Genomic DNA, 15,000 nt, shown 5'->3' with positions numbered 1-15,000 from the left:
TATCTGCTGTAAAAGTACAATATAGCCATGCTAAAGCCTTAGGATAATGTCATTAGTGGCACAAATTGGGTGTCTGTGGAAGTCCATTTACATGCTGCCATCCTATTTTTTGTTTTTTTTTTACAGTTCGACTTTCTCCTACTCTCAATGTGAGGCAGTGTTGACTGTTATCGTAGAAACCCGTCACATCTGAGATCAGACCTGAGTGACCAGGGGTCTCTGAGGTAGAAGTTGATTCCTCTCTGATCACCGGCCGTCTGACCCGCACAAAGCCCCGACAGCACGGTCCCGTTGACAGGAGAGCAGCTCATCCTGTTGTTCTGCTCGTACAAAGGTGCGTGGTCTCCCATGTATTCAGGCCCATCTTCTGCTCCGTCCTCATCCTCCCCTTCTTCATCCCCCTCTCCGTCGTCTTCCCAGAGCGTGTGGAGACGTGGTGGTACTCCGTGGCGTCTCCACACTCCATCCCTCTGTGGTAGAAGTAGCTGAAGTTTGACACGAGACAGGCACCGGCAGAGAAGATGGTGAGCACTCCAGCGATAGCGCACATGGAGCCCACCAGCTTCCCGCCCACCGTCTCCGGGTACATGTCTCCGTAGCCCACCGTTGTCATGGAAACCACCGCCCACCAGAAAGCCTCGGGGATGCTGGTGAACGCCGTGTCGGGCCTGTCGACCTCTGCGAAGTAGACGGCGCTGGAAAAGAGTATGACGCCGATGAAGAGGAAGAAGATGAGCAGGGCCAGCTCTCGTAGGCTGGCCTTCAGCGTCTGGCCCAGGATCTGGAGCCCCTTCGAATGACGAGACAGCTTGAAGATCCTGAAGACCCTCACCAGCCTGATGACCCTGATAAGAGCCAGCGACACCGAAGGCTGCGCTCCTTTGTCTTTGGCCAGCTCCGTACCGAGCGTCACGAAATAGGGAATGATGGCGAAGAAGTCGATGGTGTTCATGACGTCTTTGAAGAAGTGAATCTTGCTGGGAGCGCAGATGAAGCGCATGACGAGTTCAAAGGAGAACCAGCAGATGCAGATCGTCTCTACGATGAAGAAGGGGTCGTGGAAGGGGGTGAAGCCAGGTGGGATCAAGATGGTTTCATTGGCAATGGTGGGATGAGGTACGGCGGTGAATTGCTGAAAAAGACGAAGGAAAAATGATTTTAAAAAAAAAATCTAAACATATGAGCTGATGTGACAGATGATCTCCAGTACATCCAGTCATCTGTTGTTCATCAAACATAAGCAGGAAGGTGATATGAAACAAGGTTATTATCGTTAACGAAAACTACACTGCAAAAAAAAATCTGTAATTTAACAGAATTTTCACTGTTTATTTGACAGATTTTTCCTGTGTTTTTAAGATACAGGAAAATATCAATGGAATTACAAAAACAGACGGATTTTACATGTCAAATGGAAAATAACATGAAAAAAACTCTAACTGTGAATAACCATAAAATTTCCAATTATTAAAGAGTTTTTTTTTCTTTTTTCACAGAAAAAATACAGTTAAAATACATCTGCAAATGTATTGTAATTTCGCAATATTTCTTATCTATTTATGAGATTAAACTGTTAATTTAAAGTTTAATACTGTAAAAAAAAAAAAAAAAAAAAAAAATTAAAACGAGATAAATTACTGACAATTAACCGTAACAGAAGTATTTGTTCTGTCAGTTGAACCAGACTTGTTTGTTCACTGACAAATATCTTGTGTAATTACAGGAGGATTTCACAACAAAAATGTTGAATAAATGTATTTTTGTGAATGTATAACATGTATAAGCACTGATAAACTGTCCAAATACAGTTTTTATCAGTGGATTGGACAACTTAGTCTCACTGAAAATTATCTATCTATCTATCTATCTATCTATCTATCTATCTATCTATCTATCTATCTATCTATCTATCTATCTATCTATCTATCTATCTATCTATCTATCTATCTATCTATCTATCTATCTATCTATCTATCTATTCATAGGTAATTTGATTGTTTTAATACATGTAAATATTTTTTAATAAACATTAAAAAGTCGAAAAATATGCAAAATCTCATGTAAAGTTAGGGCAAAAAAACTGTATTTTAATTATGGAAAATTACCGTATTTTTATGAGATGGTTATTTTCCGTTATTTAACAGTATTTTTTTGGCACCCCAGCTGCAGGAATATTACCATTTTTTTATGGGTTTTTTTGTATTGTTTTTTTTTTTTTTTACAGTGTAACGAAATGACGAAAACTAGAATTGAAAGAACTGTTCATTAACTGAAATAAATAAAAACTATAATTAACAGAAAAAAACGATAACTAACTGAAACTCTATTGTGTGCTTATAAACTAACTAAAACTGATAGAGTTATGGATAAAATTCCCTTTGTTTCATCTTTGTCAATGTTGGATTGATACAAAACTGATTCATTTCACTTGAGCAATTTTAGCTAGCGGCACCATACGACACTTTTTGGTCCGTCACTTGTGTTCACTTGTGGTTTCCAGTCGTCTTCTGGTCCCCACTCTACCTGGAAACATGGAGACTAAAGCAGCAGAGTCCTGTCTGGAATTTATTTGAATACGACGACAGAGAAGAAGAGAAAAGAGACGACTGAACTACAACTAAACTAAAACTAAGCATTTAGAGAATAACAAAAACTAATAAAACTATCAAACTTGCTCTAAAAGGAATTGAAACTAACTGAATTAGAGAAAAAAAAAAGTCAAAACTAAATAAAACTAAACCACAGGTGTCAAACATGTGGCCCAGGGGCCAAAACCGGTCCGCCAAAGGGTCCGATCCGGCCCCTGGGATGAATTTATGAAAAGCAGAAATTTCACTGAAGATATTTACGATCAAGGATGTTAGAATCACTTAAGGTCAATTCAGTCTCAAGTGGGTCAGAACCAGTAAAATACTCTCATAATAACCTATAAATAATGAAAACAACAATTTTTTTCTTTTTGTTATAGTGTAAAAAAAAAAGTAAAATTACACAAAAATGTTTACATTTACAGACTAGCCTTTTACAAAAATGTGAATAACCTGAAAATTCTTAAGAAAAATAAGTGCAATTTGAACAATATTATGCCTCAGTTTATCATTTATACATATGCATCACAACTTACAGATCCCAGTGGATCTACAAATACACAAAACATTTAATAAAAGGCAGAATATTGGTGAAATTCCACAGACTTCATATTTGTTTATGTTGTGTTCAAGTGTGGTTCGTAGATGTAAACATTTTCATTACAGAATTTGACATTTTTTTACTCAAAAACATAGAAAAAAGCTTTGGAGTTGACATTATTATCAGTTCTTCTCCTATTATTTCTATTATTTGACTGGTCCGGCCCACTTTAGATCACATTAGGCTGAATGTGGAACTGAACTAAACTGTACTGAAAAATCCAAAACTATTATAACCTTGATATGAAATGGAAGCAGTATTAAAGGAGATTATAAATAGCTCCATAGAGACAAGGTAAACAGAGAGAAACAAGGATGGGGTAAACAGGAGAGGGATGGAAAGGGACAGAGGGCGAATAAGAAGAAGTGTTTATTATGAACGTTAGCCCAGAGCACATTCAGAATATGACATCGGTCATCTGGATGCGATCGACCTGAGAGATCTTTGATACTGTGCTAACTTTTCCTCTTCTCCATTTTCACACCGTAGCTTTTTTTTACCTTGCCGACTTTTATATAAATCAGTTTCTCTATATTTAAACGTACAAAAAAAAAACATTAGGCTACGTTCATGTGACTGTGGCTTGTGTTACACCCCAGACACCAGCACCGAGCAGGCATCTGACACTACGTTTAACCCGGCCGCTTGTTTTTTTTCTGGGAAGTCACTGCATCTTTGAAATGACTGGGCATTAGTGTCTTTTAACAAGTTAGATCCAGTTACTGCGAGCTTCTGATGGCCTTGCAACACATATTGTACATATCATGTTGTATTTATCATATAATATTTACAAGGCATATCGCAGACACACAGATTCTCTGAGGCTTCCTCCACCATGTGAGAGCAGCTGTGATCAGAAACTACTGACATGATTCTATAACCTCCTGAGACCCAGGCAGTACAAGTTTGGACACTTTTACATTCAATAATGGTCTTAACTGGAAACAGCAAAATGCAACCGTTTTTTCAGTTTGCATTTTGTATTTTTTTGAATGGAATGTCTTTTGCAGGGCAGTTTTTTTTTCTTTGGTTTGGGTTTTTTTTTCTTTTTTTTCTTTGTGTTTAGGTTTACCGGCCGATACGCTGTAAGCTATTGTCGTCATGCGGCCTCCGGTGGCGTTGTTGTCATCTGTCGTCGTCTGTCGTCCGTTACAGAAATTTCAGTCTTCTTCTTCTCCGAAACTCCAGTTCTGATTGACTTCAAACTTGGTATACAGCTTCTTTATGATGATGTCAACAAAAGTTAGTGAAATTATTTGGATCTGGATCTGATTCTGGATTTGGTGCCACTTTGAAAAATTTCCCCATTATAACAGATAGGAAGTGCCAGTCAGCTCCAGGGCCATTGGTCGATTTTTTTCTATATTTCTGTTCATTACTTGTAGATTGTATGACTTATATGATGTTTACTGAGGTTGAAATTTCTTCCAGAATCTCAGCTGCACATGCTGTTTTTAGCTCACCAGCTGACAGGTTGCAACCTGTTGTCGTCATACGGCGTCCAGCATCGTCATCGTCGTTTGTCATCGTCTGTCATCGTCTGTCATCGTCATCTATTGTTGTCATCTGTTGTCGTCTGTCATTGTCTGTTGTCTGTCGTCATCTGTCGTTGTCATCATCTGTCATTGTCGTCATCTGTTGTCGTCACCTGTTGTTGTCATCTGTCATCATCTGTTGTCATCTATCATTGTCTGTTGTCGTCTGTCGTCATCTGTCATCGTCGTCATCTGTCGTCGTCTGTCGTCCATTACAAACTTTCAATCGTCTTCTTCTCTGAAACTCCAGTTCTGATTGACTCAGACTTGGTATACAGCTTCTTTATGATGATGTCAACAAAAGTTAGTGAAATTATTTGGATCTGGATCTGATTCTGGATTTGGTGCCACTTTGAAAATGTTCCCATTATAACAGATAGGAAGTGGATTGATCCAATAAATCAGTATCAATGATATCAATTGTGAATTTGAATTTTTTACAGATCTGATTGGAATAGGACCAAAACATGGACTATTTAATAGAATAACTACACAGAACTGGGGGAGAAGAATGACATCTGGATACATTCCCAAGCTTTGAATTTGGCCACTAAACTCCAGGGCCACTGTCCGATTTTTCTTGAAGTAAAGCTGTGAGACTCTCGTCCCCTACAGAGGACAGAAATGCCCTGCTGGGTCTCAGGAGGAAATTGCAGAAGACCTCAACTTTTCTTTTGGATCAACATGTCATTTAGATCCATTAAATTGTTCTCTAGCAGCAGCTGATGGTAGATTTTTAAAGGGATGGTTTGACAAAAGTACTTAATATGTAGATGTGTTATATTTTATGCAGTGACTAAATATTTTCTGCCTCTTTTATAGACTTTAAATGATTGTTAAATGAATAAGAATGATTACAGTAACTAGACTTTAGACAAATTGTGATGAGCTTTGACACGTTCTTAACATAGAATTAAATCAATTAAATATTTATATACTAGTGATGTATTGTAAGTGCACCACCTCAGTACAAATTAAAGTACCTGTATCTGAGTATTCCACTCTGAGACATGTATATACTTACTTATACTACTCCACTACATGCTAGTACAGTTTTTCCTCCCACTCCTGCTCAGTACAAACCACGTATCTCTAAATGCAGAGGTGGGATTAAGTCCCACATGCACAAACTACAAGTCCAATTTTGACTCTTAACCCCTAAGTCTCAAGCAAATCCCAAGTTTCTGTGGTGAAATTCCAGCAAATTAAGTCAAGCCCCGCTAAAGTCAAACAAGACAAGTTAAATTATGTAAACTGATGATGATGTATCCTACGTGAAAAATTCCACCATCATTTAAAATCCTCCCAAATCAACAACAACGGTATACTTTTGATATTTTAATGTATTACACTGCAAAAATCTAAATCTTACCAAGCGTATTTTTCTCATTTCTAGTCCAAATATCTCATCACACTTAAAATAAGGACAGAATCACCTAAAGAATAACTATAAATGAGAATAAAAAACTTATTTTTGGACAAGAGATCTAGAAAATCTGATTTCAAGAAATCTTACCAAGATCATTTTCACTTGTTCCACTGGCAGATGTTTTTTGCTTAATTCAAGATTTTTTTTGTTGTTGTTTAATTCAAGATTTTTTTTTTTTTTTGCTTAATTCAAGATTTTTTTCTTTTTTTTTTTCTGCGTAATTCAAGGTAGTTTTTTGCTTAATTCAAGATTCGTTTTGCTTAATTCAAGATTTTTTTGTTGTTGTTGTTTAATTCAAGATTTTTTTTTTTGCTTAATTCAAGAGGGTTTTTTTTCTTTTTTGCTTAATTCAAGATTTTTTTTTTTTTTTTTTTTTTGCTTAATTCGCTATTTATTTATTTATTTATTTATTTATTTAGCTTATTTCAAGCAAAAATCTGCCAATGGAACAAGTGAAAATTATCTTGGTGAGATTTCCTGAAACAAGATTTTCAGTGAGACATAAGAACTTATTTTTAGACAACAGCTCTAGAAAATCTTATTTCAAGAAATCTTACCAAGATAATTTCCATTTATTCCATTGGCAGATTTTTTGCTTGAAATAAGCTAAAAAAAAATCTTGAATTAAACCAAAAAAATTCTGCAAATTTTTCTGCCGATTTTGATTTTTGCAGGGTCCATTGTTTATGATGTTATGTGTGTTATTTTGATTGAAGGCTGTTTATATATTATATTATATTCACACATTTGACCATTTGTCATGTCGTCTGACACAAGTCAAAGTCGAGTCAGGTGAAAACTAAATCTAAATCTAATTGAATATTTTATTAGTGTGACTCAAGTAAGGCTTACATCCTAAAAATTGTGACTTAAGTCTGAAATAAGTTTAAAAAAAAAAAAAAAAAAAAAAGAGCTTAAGTGAAGTGTTCCTTCAGTCCTTTAAATAATCTCTTCAAAAATCCTCAAATGCATGGCTTCACAGCTGAAAACAGGGCTTTTGTACTGAGCTCATGAAAGGCTGACTTACTGGAGATATGGGGTTTTCACAGGACAGTAACACCACTAGTATATAAGGATCATACAGACTGTGATGCATAACTGTAGATTAAACTACCAACAGTTTATAAAGTAGGTCAAATGAGCTGCACCTTAAACATGGAAACAGTAAAATGCAACATGCACATTAAAGTAGCAGTAAAATAAATCCCTAAACATTACATATAATAGTGCAACAGGGACAGAAACTATGTGCAATGATAACTTTCCTTTTTCTACTTTGTGCAAAGTGCATTTTGCTCATGTGAGTGAAGTACTTCAGGTTTTTGATGCACAGCTTTGTTCAGTTTCCAGTGGAATATTTTTAATATAAATGCAGCAGAAAGGCCACTGTACTACAGGCAAAGTTGGATTCAAGTAATTTGATATATGTGGAAGTAAAACAAATAGGATTAAATTAACTTTACATTTAATTACACATTATCTTCATTAGTTACACTGTAAAAAAAAAAAAAAAAAAATCTGTAATTTAACAGAATTTTTACTGTTTATTTTACAGATTTTTCCTGTATTTTTAAGATTCAGGAAAATATCAACGAAATTACAAAAACAGACTGTGATTTTACATGTCAAATATAAAATAACAGGAAAAAACTGTAACTGTGAATAACCAGAAAATTTCCTTTTTTTTTTTTAAAGATTTTTTTTTTCACAGAAAAATACAGTTAAAATAAATTTGAAAATGTATCGTAATTTCACAAATATTTATTTTCTATTAATGAGATTAAACTGTTAATTTAAAGTTTAATACTGTAAAAAAAAAAAAAATAATAGAACGAGATAAAATTACTGACAATTAACCGTCAAAGAAGTAGTTCTGTCAGTTGAACCAGACTTGTTTGTTAATTGACAAATATCTTGTGTAATTACAGGAGGTTTCACAACAAAAATGTTGAAAAAGTGTGTTTTTGTGAATGTAGAACATGTAAGCCCTATTATTTGTTTTATAACAATGTTTGTCCATATTTATAGGTAATTTGATGTTTTAATACATTTTACTATTCTTTATTAAACATTAAAAAGTAAAAAAAAAAAAAAATATGCAAAATCTCATGTAAAATTAGGACAAAAAACTATATTTTAATTATGGAAAATTACCGCATTTCTATGAGATGGTTATTTTCCATCAAAGTACAGTAGCAGTATTTTTTGGCACCCCAGCTGTCGGAATATAACCGTTTTTTGTTTTTGTTTTTTTTTTTTTTACAGTGCATGCACATTAAAGTAGCAGTAAAATAAATCCCTAAACATTACATATAATAGTGCAACAGGGACAGAAACTATGAGCAATGATAACTTTCCTTTTTCTACTTTGTGCAAAGTGCATTTTGCTCATGTGAGTGAAGTACTTCAGGTTTTTGATGCACAGCTTTGTTCAGTTTCCAGTGGAATATTTTACCATAAATGCAGCAGAAAGGCCACTGTACTACAGGCAAAGTTGGATTCAAGTAATTTGATATATGTGGAAGTAAAAAAAAATAGGATTAAATTAACTTTACATTTAATTGCACATTATCTTCATTGGTTACACTGTAAAAAAAAAAAAAAAAATCTGTAATTTAACAGAATTTTTACTGTTTATTTTTACAAATTTTTCCTGTATTTTTAAGATTCAGGAAAATATCAATGAAATTACAAAAACAGACTGTGATTTTACATGTCAAATATAAAATAACAGGAAAAAACTGTAACTGTGAATAACCAGAAAATTTCCATTTTTTTTTATAAGATTTTTTTTTTTTCACAGAAAAATACAGTTAAAATACATTTGCAAATGTATCGTAATTTCACAAATATTTATTTTCTATTAATGAGATTAAACTGTTAATTTAAAGTTTAATACTGTAAAAAATAATAATAATAATAGAACGAGATAAAATTACTGACAATTAACCGTCAAAGAAGTATTTGTTCTGTCAGTTGAACCAGACTTGTTTGTTAATTGACAAATATCTTGTGTAATTACAGGAGGTTTCACAACAAAACTGTTGAATAAATGTATTTTTGTGAATGTAGAACATGTATAAGCACTGATAAACTGTCCAAATACAGTTTTTATCAGTGGATTGGACAACTGAGTCTCACTGAAAATTATTTATATATATTTATAGGGAATTGGAGTGTTTCAATACATGTAAATATTTTTTATTAAACATTAAGAAGTCAAAAAAAATATGCAAAATCTCATGTAAAGTTAGGGCAAAAAACTATATTTTAATGATGGAAAATTTCCGCATTTTTATGAGATGGTTATTTTTATGAGAAGGAGGATTCTGCTGGGTTTCTGTAAATTGGGTTAGAGTCTGGTTTTGACCAAATCTTTATATAAAGTGTCATGAGATAACTTCTGTTGTGATCTGGGGCTATATAAATAAAATTTGATTGATGATTGATTGATTGATTGATTGATTGATGATTGATTTGATTGGTTTTCCCCTGTAAATCACTTTGGAAAAAAGCGTCTGCCAAATGTATAAATTTTCCGTTATTTAACAGTATTTTTTGGGCACCCCTGCTGCTGGAATAATACCGTTTTATTACTGGGTTGTTTTTTTTTTTTTACAGTGCATGCACACTAAAGTAGCAGTAAAATAAATCCCTAAACATTACATATAATAGTGCAACAGGGACCGAAACTATGAGCAATGATAACTTTCCTTTTTCTACTTTGTGCAAAGTGCATTTTGCTCATGTGAGTGAAGTACTTCAGGTTTTTGATGCACAGCTTTGTTCAGTTTCCAGTGGAATTTTTAATATAAATGCAGCAGAAAGGCCACTGTACTACAGGCAAAGTTGGATTCAAGTAATTTGATATATGTGGAAGTAAAACAAATAGGATTAAATTAACTTTACATTTAATTACACATTATCTTCATTAGTTACACTGTAAAAAAAAAATAAATAATCTGTAATTTAACAGAACAGAATTTTACTGTTATTTTACAGATTTTTCCTGTATTTTTAAAATTCAGGAAAATATCAACGAAATTACAGAAACAGACTGTGATTTTACATGTCAAATATAAAATAACAGGAAAAAACTGTAACTGTGAATAACCAGAAAATTTCCTTTTTTTTTTTTTTAAAGATTTTTTTTTTTTCACAGAAAAATACAGTTAAAATACATTTGCAAATGTATCGTAATTTCACAAATATTTATTTTCTATTAATGAGATTAAACTGTTAATTTAAAGTTTAATACTGTAAAAAAAAAAAAAATAGAACGAGATAAAATTACTGACAATTAACCGTCAAAGAAGTATTAGTTCTGTCAGTTGAACCAGACTTGTTTGTTAATTGACAAATATCTTGTGTAATTACAGGAGGTTTCACAGCAAAAATGTTGAAAAAGGTGTTTTTGTGAATGTAGAACATGTAAGCCCTATTATTGTTTTATAACAATGTTTGTCCATATTTATAGGTAATTTGATTGTTTTAATACATTTTACTATTCTTTATTAAACATTAAAAGAAAAAAAAAAATATGCAAAATCTCATGTAAAATTAGGACAAAAAAACTATATTTTAATTATGGAAAATTACCGCATTTTTATGAGATGGTTATTTTCCATCAAAGTACAGTAGCAGTATTTTTGGCACCCCAGCTGTCAGAATATAACCGTTTTTTGTTGTTTTTTTTTGTTTGTTTTTTTTTACAGTGCATGCACATTAAAGTAGCAGTAAAATAAATCCCTAAACATTACATATAATAGTGCAACAGGGACAGAAACTATGTGCAATGATAACTTTCCTTTTTCTACTTTGTGCAAAGTGCATTTTGCTCATGTGAGTGAAGTACTTCAGGTTTTTGATGCACAGCTTTGTTCGTTTCCAGTGGAATATTTTTAATATAAATGCAGCAGAAGGCCACTGTACTACAGGCAAAGTTGGATTCAAGTAATTTGATATATGTGGAAGTAAAAAAAATAGGATTAAATAAACTTTACATTTAATTGCACATTATCTTCATTGGTTACACTGTAAAAAAAAAAAAAAAAAAAATCTGTAATTTAACAGAATTTTTACTGTATTTTTACAGATTTTTCCTGTATTTTTAAGATTCAGGAAAATATCAACGAAATTACAAAAACAGACTGTGATTTTACATGTCAGATGGAAAAGAACAGGAAAAAACTGGAACTGTGAAGAACCAGAACATTTACTTTTTTTTTTTTAAGATTTTTTTTTTTCACAGAAAAATACAGTTAAAATACATTTGCAAATGTATTGGAGTTTCACAGATATTTATTTTCTATTTATGCAATTAAACTGATTTATAGTTTAATACTGCAAAAAAAATAATAATATATAGAACGAGATAAAATTACTGACAATTAACCGTCAAAGAAGTATTGTTCTGTCAGTTGAAACAGACTTGTTTGTTAATTGACAAATATCTTGTGTAATTACAGGAGGTTTCACAACAAAAATGTTGAAAAAGTGTGTTTTGTGAATGTAGAACATGTAAGCCCTATTATTTGTTTTATAACAATGTTTGTCCATATTTATAGGTAATTTGATTGTTTTAATACATGTTATATTCTTTATTAAACATTAAAAAGTAAAAAAAAAAAAAATATGCAAAATCTCATGTAAAATTAGGACAAAAACTATATTTTAATTATGGAAAATTACCGCATTTTTATGAGATGGTTATTTCCATCAAAGTACAGTAGCAGTATTTTTTGGCACCCCAGCTGTCGGAATATAACCGTTTTTTGTTTTGTTTTGTTTTTTTTACAGTGCATGCACATTAAAGTAGCAAAAATAAATCCCTAAACATTACATATAATAGTGCAACAGGGACAGAAACTATGAGCAATGATAACTTTCCTTTTTCTACTGTGTGCAAAGTGCATTTTGCTCATGTGAGTGAAGTACTTCAGGTTTTTGATGCACAGTTTTGTTCAGTTTCCAGTGGAATATTTTAATATAAATGCAGCAGAAAGGCCACTGTACTACAGGCAAAGTTGGATTCAAGTAATTTGATATATGTGAAAGTAAAAAAAATAGGATTAAAAAACTGTACATTTAATTGCACGTTATCTTCATTAGTCATATTTCACGACCATCTGATGGATGAGTTATTGGCTGGGACAGGTGTGCATGCTGTTGTGTTTGCTCTAGTGTCCACATTCTCTGATCATGTCGGTCTATCTATGGGAGTAACAGAGCAGCGCCGGTGGGGCTGAGAGGAAATGCAAATCCAACGAGCACCTGAATCTCCAGAATCCCCTCGGTCTCCAAGCTACCGATGTGTGTGATGCTAATTTGATTTTTGCGATAGTCATCAGAAAAGTTGATCTGCCAGCCTCTTTTCCATGCCGTTTTCAGTGTGTGTGAGTCACAGCGTGTATTAATACAGACATTCGTTTATGTGTTGATGTGTTCTGAGGGTTGTCCTTCCTCTATTTATAGACCTTTAGATCTCCAAGGAGTAACCTGAGACCAGCTCATCTCCTTGCCTTCCTTCACACTTGCCTCTCTACCTTTCTCTTTCTCTCTCTCTCTCTCTCTCTCTCTATCTCTCTCTCTCTCTCTCTTCCTCTTCTTCTCTCTCTCTCTCTTCTCTCTCTCTTCTCAGGACTTTTCTCGTATAAGTTCTATCTAAATACACTTGTTACCTCTGGCACTCATCCTTTAGATCAGGGCTGTCAAACTCATTTCAGTTCAGTTCCACATTCAGTCTAATCTGATCTAAAGTGGGCCGGACCAGTAAAATAACATCAATAATAAGAGAAGAACTTATAAATAATGTCAACTCCAAAGTTTTCTCTATTTTTGAGTGAAAAAAAGTCAAATTCCATGATGAAAATGTCTACACCACCAACTGTACTTGAACATAACATGAACAAATATGAACAACCTGAAAATCCTTAAGAAAAAAAGTGCAATGTTTACAATGTTACGCCTAAGTTGATCGTTTATACATGTTCATGTGACAATTAAAGATTTAATAACAGGCAGAATATGTGTTCAAATTCCACGACTTCTGAAGACATTTCAGGTTATTCATATTTGTTCAGGTTATTCCTATTTTATTGTTACAGGATAGTTTGTAAATGTAAATATTTTCATCATTTAATGTTATTTTTTGCACTAAAACAAAGGGAAAAAATTAAGTTAATTCTAGATTTTTGGCTTCATTCAAGATTTTTTTTACTTAATTGAAGATTTTTTTTTTTTTTTGCTTAATTGAAGATTTTTTTACTTAATTTAAGATTTTTTTTCTTTTGCTTCATTCAAGATTTTTTTACTTAATTGAAGATTTTTTTTTTTGCTTGATTCAACATTTTTTTTAACTTAACTGAAGATTTTTTTTACTTAATTCAAGAGTTTTTTACTTAATTGAAGAGTTTTTTTAACTTAATTGAAGATTTTTTTTTTACTTAATTGAAGATTTTTTTTGTTTTTTTTTTTGCTTAATTGAAGTTTTTTTACTTAATTGACGATTTTATTTTTTTTGCTTAATTCAAGATTTTTTGCTAAATTTGAGATTTTTTTTTTTGGCTTAATATAGAATATTGTTCAAATTCCACATACTTCTTTTAAGACATTTCAGATTGTTTATATTTGTTCAGGTTATTCCTATGTTTTTGTAAAAGGATAGTCTGTAAACGTAACTTTTTTTTCTAATTTACTTTTTTTATATACTAAAACAAAGAGGAAAATTGGCAGTTTCCCTATTTATAGGTTATTATGATAATATTTTACTAGTCTGATCCACTTTAGATTGAATTGACCTAAAACGATTTGAACATCATTGATTATTAATATCTTCAGTGTAATTTTTGCATTTCACAAATTCATCCTGGGGGCCAGATCGGACCCTTTGGTGGGCCGGTTTTGGCCCCCGGGCCGCATGTTTGACACCTGAGCTTTAGAAGATGACAAGCGATAGCATCTCCATAGTTAACAGCCACTGAAGGAGGTCCGTCTCGTTCTTTCGCCTCCTTCTCACCTCCTACTCCAGTTTTTCCACCAGCGGTTTGACTGCTCTTCTCATCCTTACCCTTCATACCTTCCCTCTCAATAAGACTGGATCAGATTTAACGACATGTCCAAAATAATCAGTCCAAACCTCTTCCCCTTCCCCTATAACCTTCTCTTCTCTGTCTGCTGCCCGCTCCTTCCATATGTCACCGTGTAACATGTACCCGAACATGTGGTGGTCATGAGCGTCCTAGTGTTGATAGAGGAGGTAAAGATGTTTTCACCTTGTTCTGCTCAAGTTGGTTTATGTTTGACAAAGTGACACCTGTCAGCACCTTTTGTCCTTCCATGCACACCTCATCACTTCCTCATTGCAGTGCTTCTGTTCTCTGTGCACCATGCACTCACTTGTCTGGTTGTCTCCCTTCTTTATGTCGAAGGAATTTCAACTCAACTCCACCTGCACACCGAGCCAAGGTTATTATCGTTAACCAAAACTAACGAAATGACCAAAACTAGAATTGTAAAACATTTTTGTTAACTGAAATAAATAAAAACTATAATTAAAAAAAAACAATAACTAACTGGAACTGTATTGTGTGTTTACAAAACGAACTAAAACGTATGAAAATTATGGATAAAATTCCCTTCGTTTCATCTTTGCCAACGTCAGATTGATATGAAATCAATTTATTTCCCTCGAGCAATTTTAGCTGCTGGCACCATATGATATTTAAGGGTCCGTCACTTGTGTTCACTTGTGGTTTCCAGTCGTCTTCTGGTCACCACTCTACCTGGAAACATGCAGACTAAAGTTGGGAGAAAGCAGCAGAGTCCTGTCTGGGATTTATTTGAATA

At 33.2% G+C, this 15,000-nt stretch overlaps 1 pseudogene; it reads right to left on the bottom strand.

Annotated features, from left to right (window-relative positions):
• Positions 1–167: 167 nt before the first annotated feature.
• On the bottom strand, positions 168–4,716 carry LOC115424105 (potassium voltage-gated channel subfamily A member 7-like; annotated as a pseudogene).
• Between the last annotated feature and the right edge of the window lie 10,284 nt (positions 4,717–15,000).

The sequence above is a fragment of the Sphaeramia orbicularis genome, chromosome 8 (assembly GCF_902148855.1).
Source record: "Sphaeramia orbicularis chromosome 8, fSphaOr1.1, whole genome shotgun sequence".
NCBI lineage: Eukaryota > Metazoa > Chordata > Actinopteri > Kurtiformes > Apogonidae > Sphaeramia > Sphaeramia orbicularis.
The sequence above is the reverse complement of the archived record's forward strand: the minus strand, read 5'-3'. Positions and strand labels throughout refer to the sequence as shown.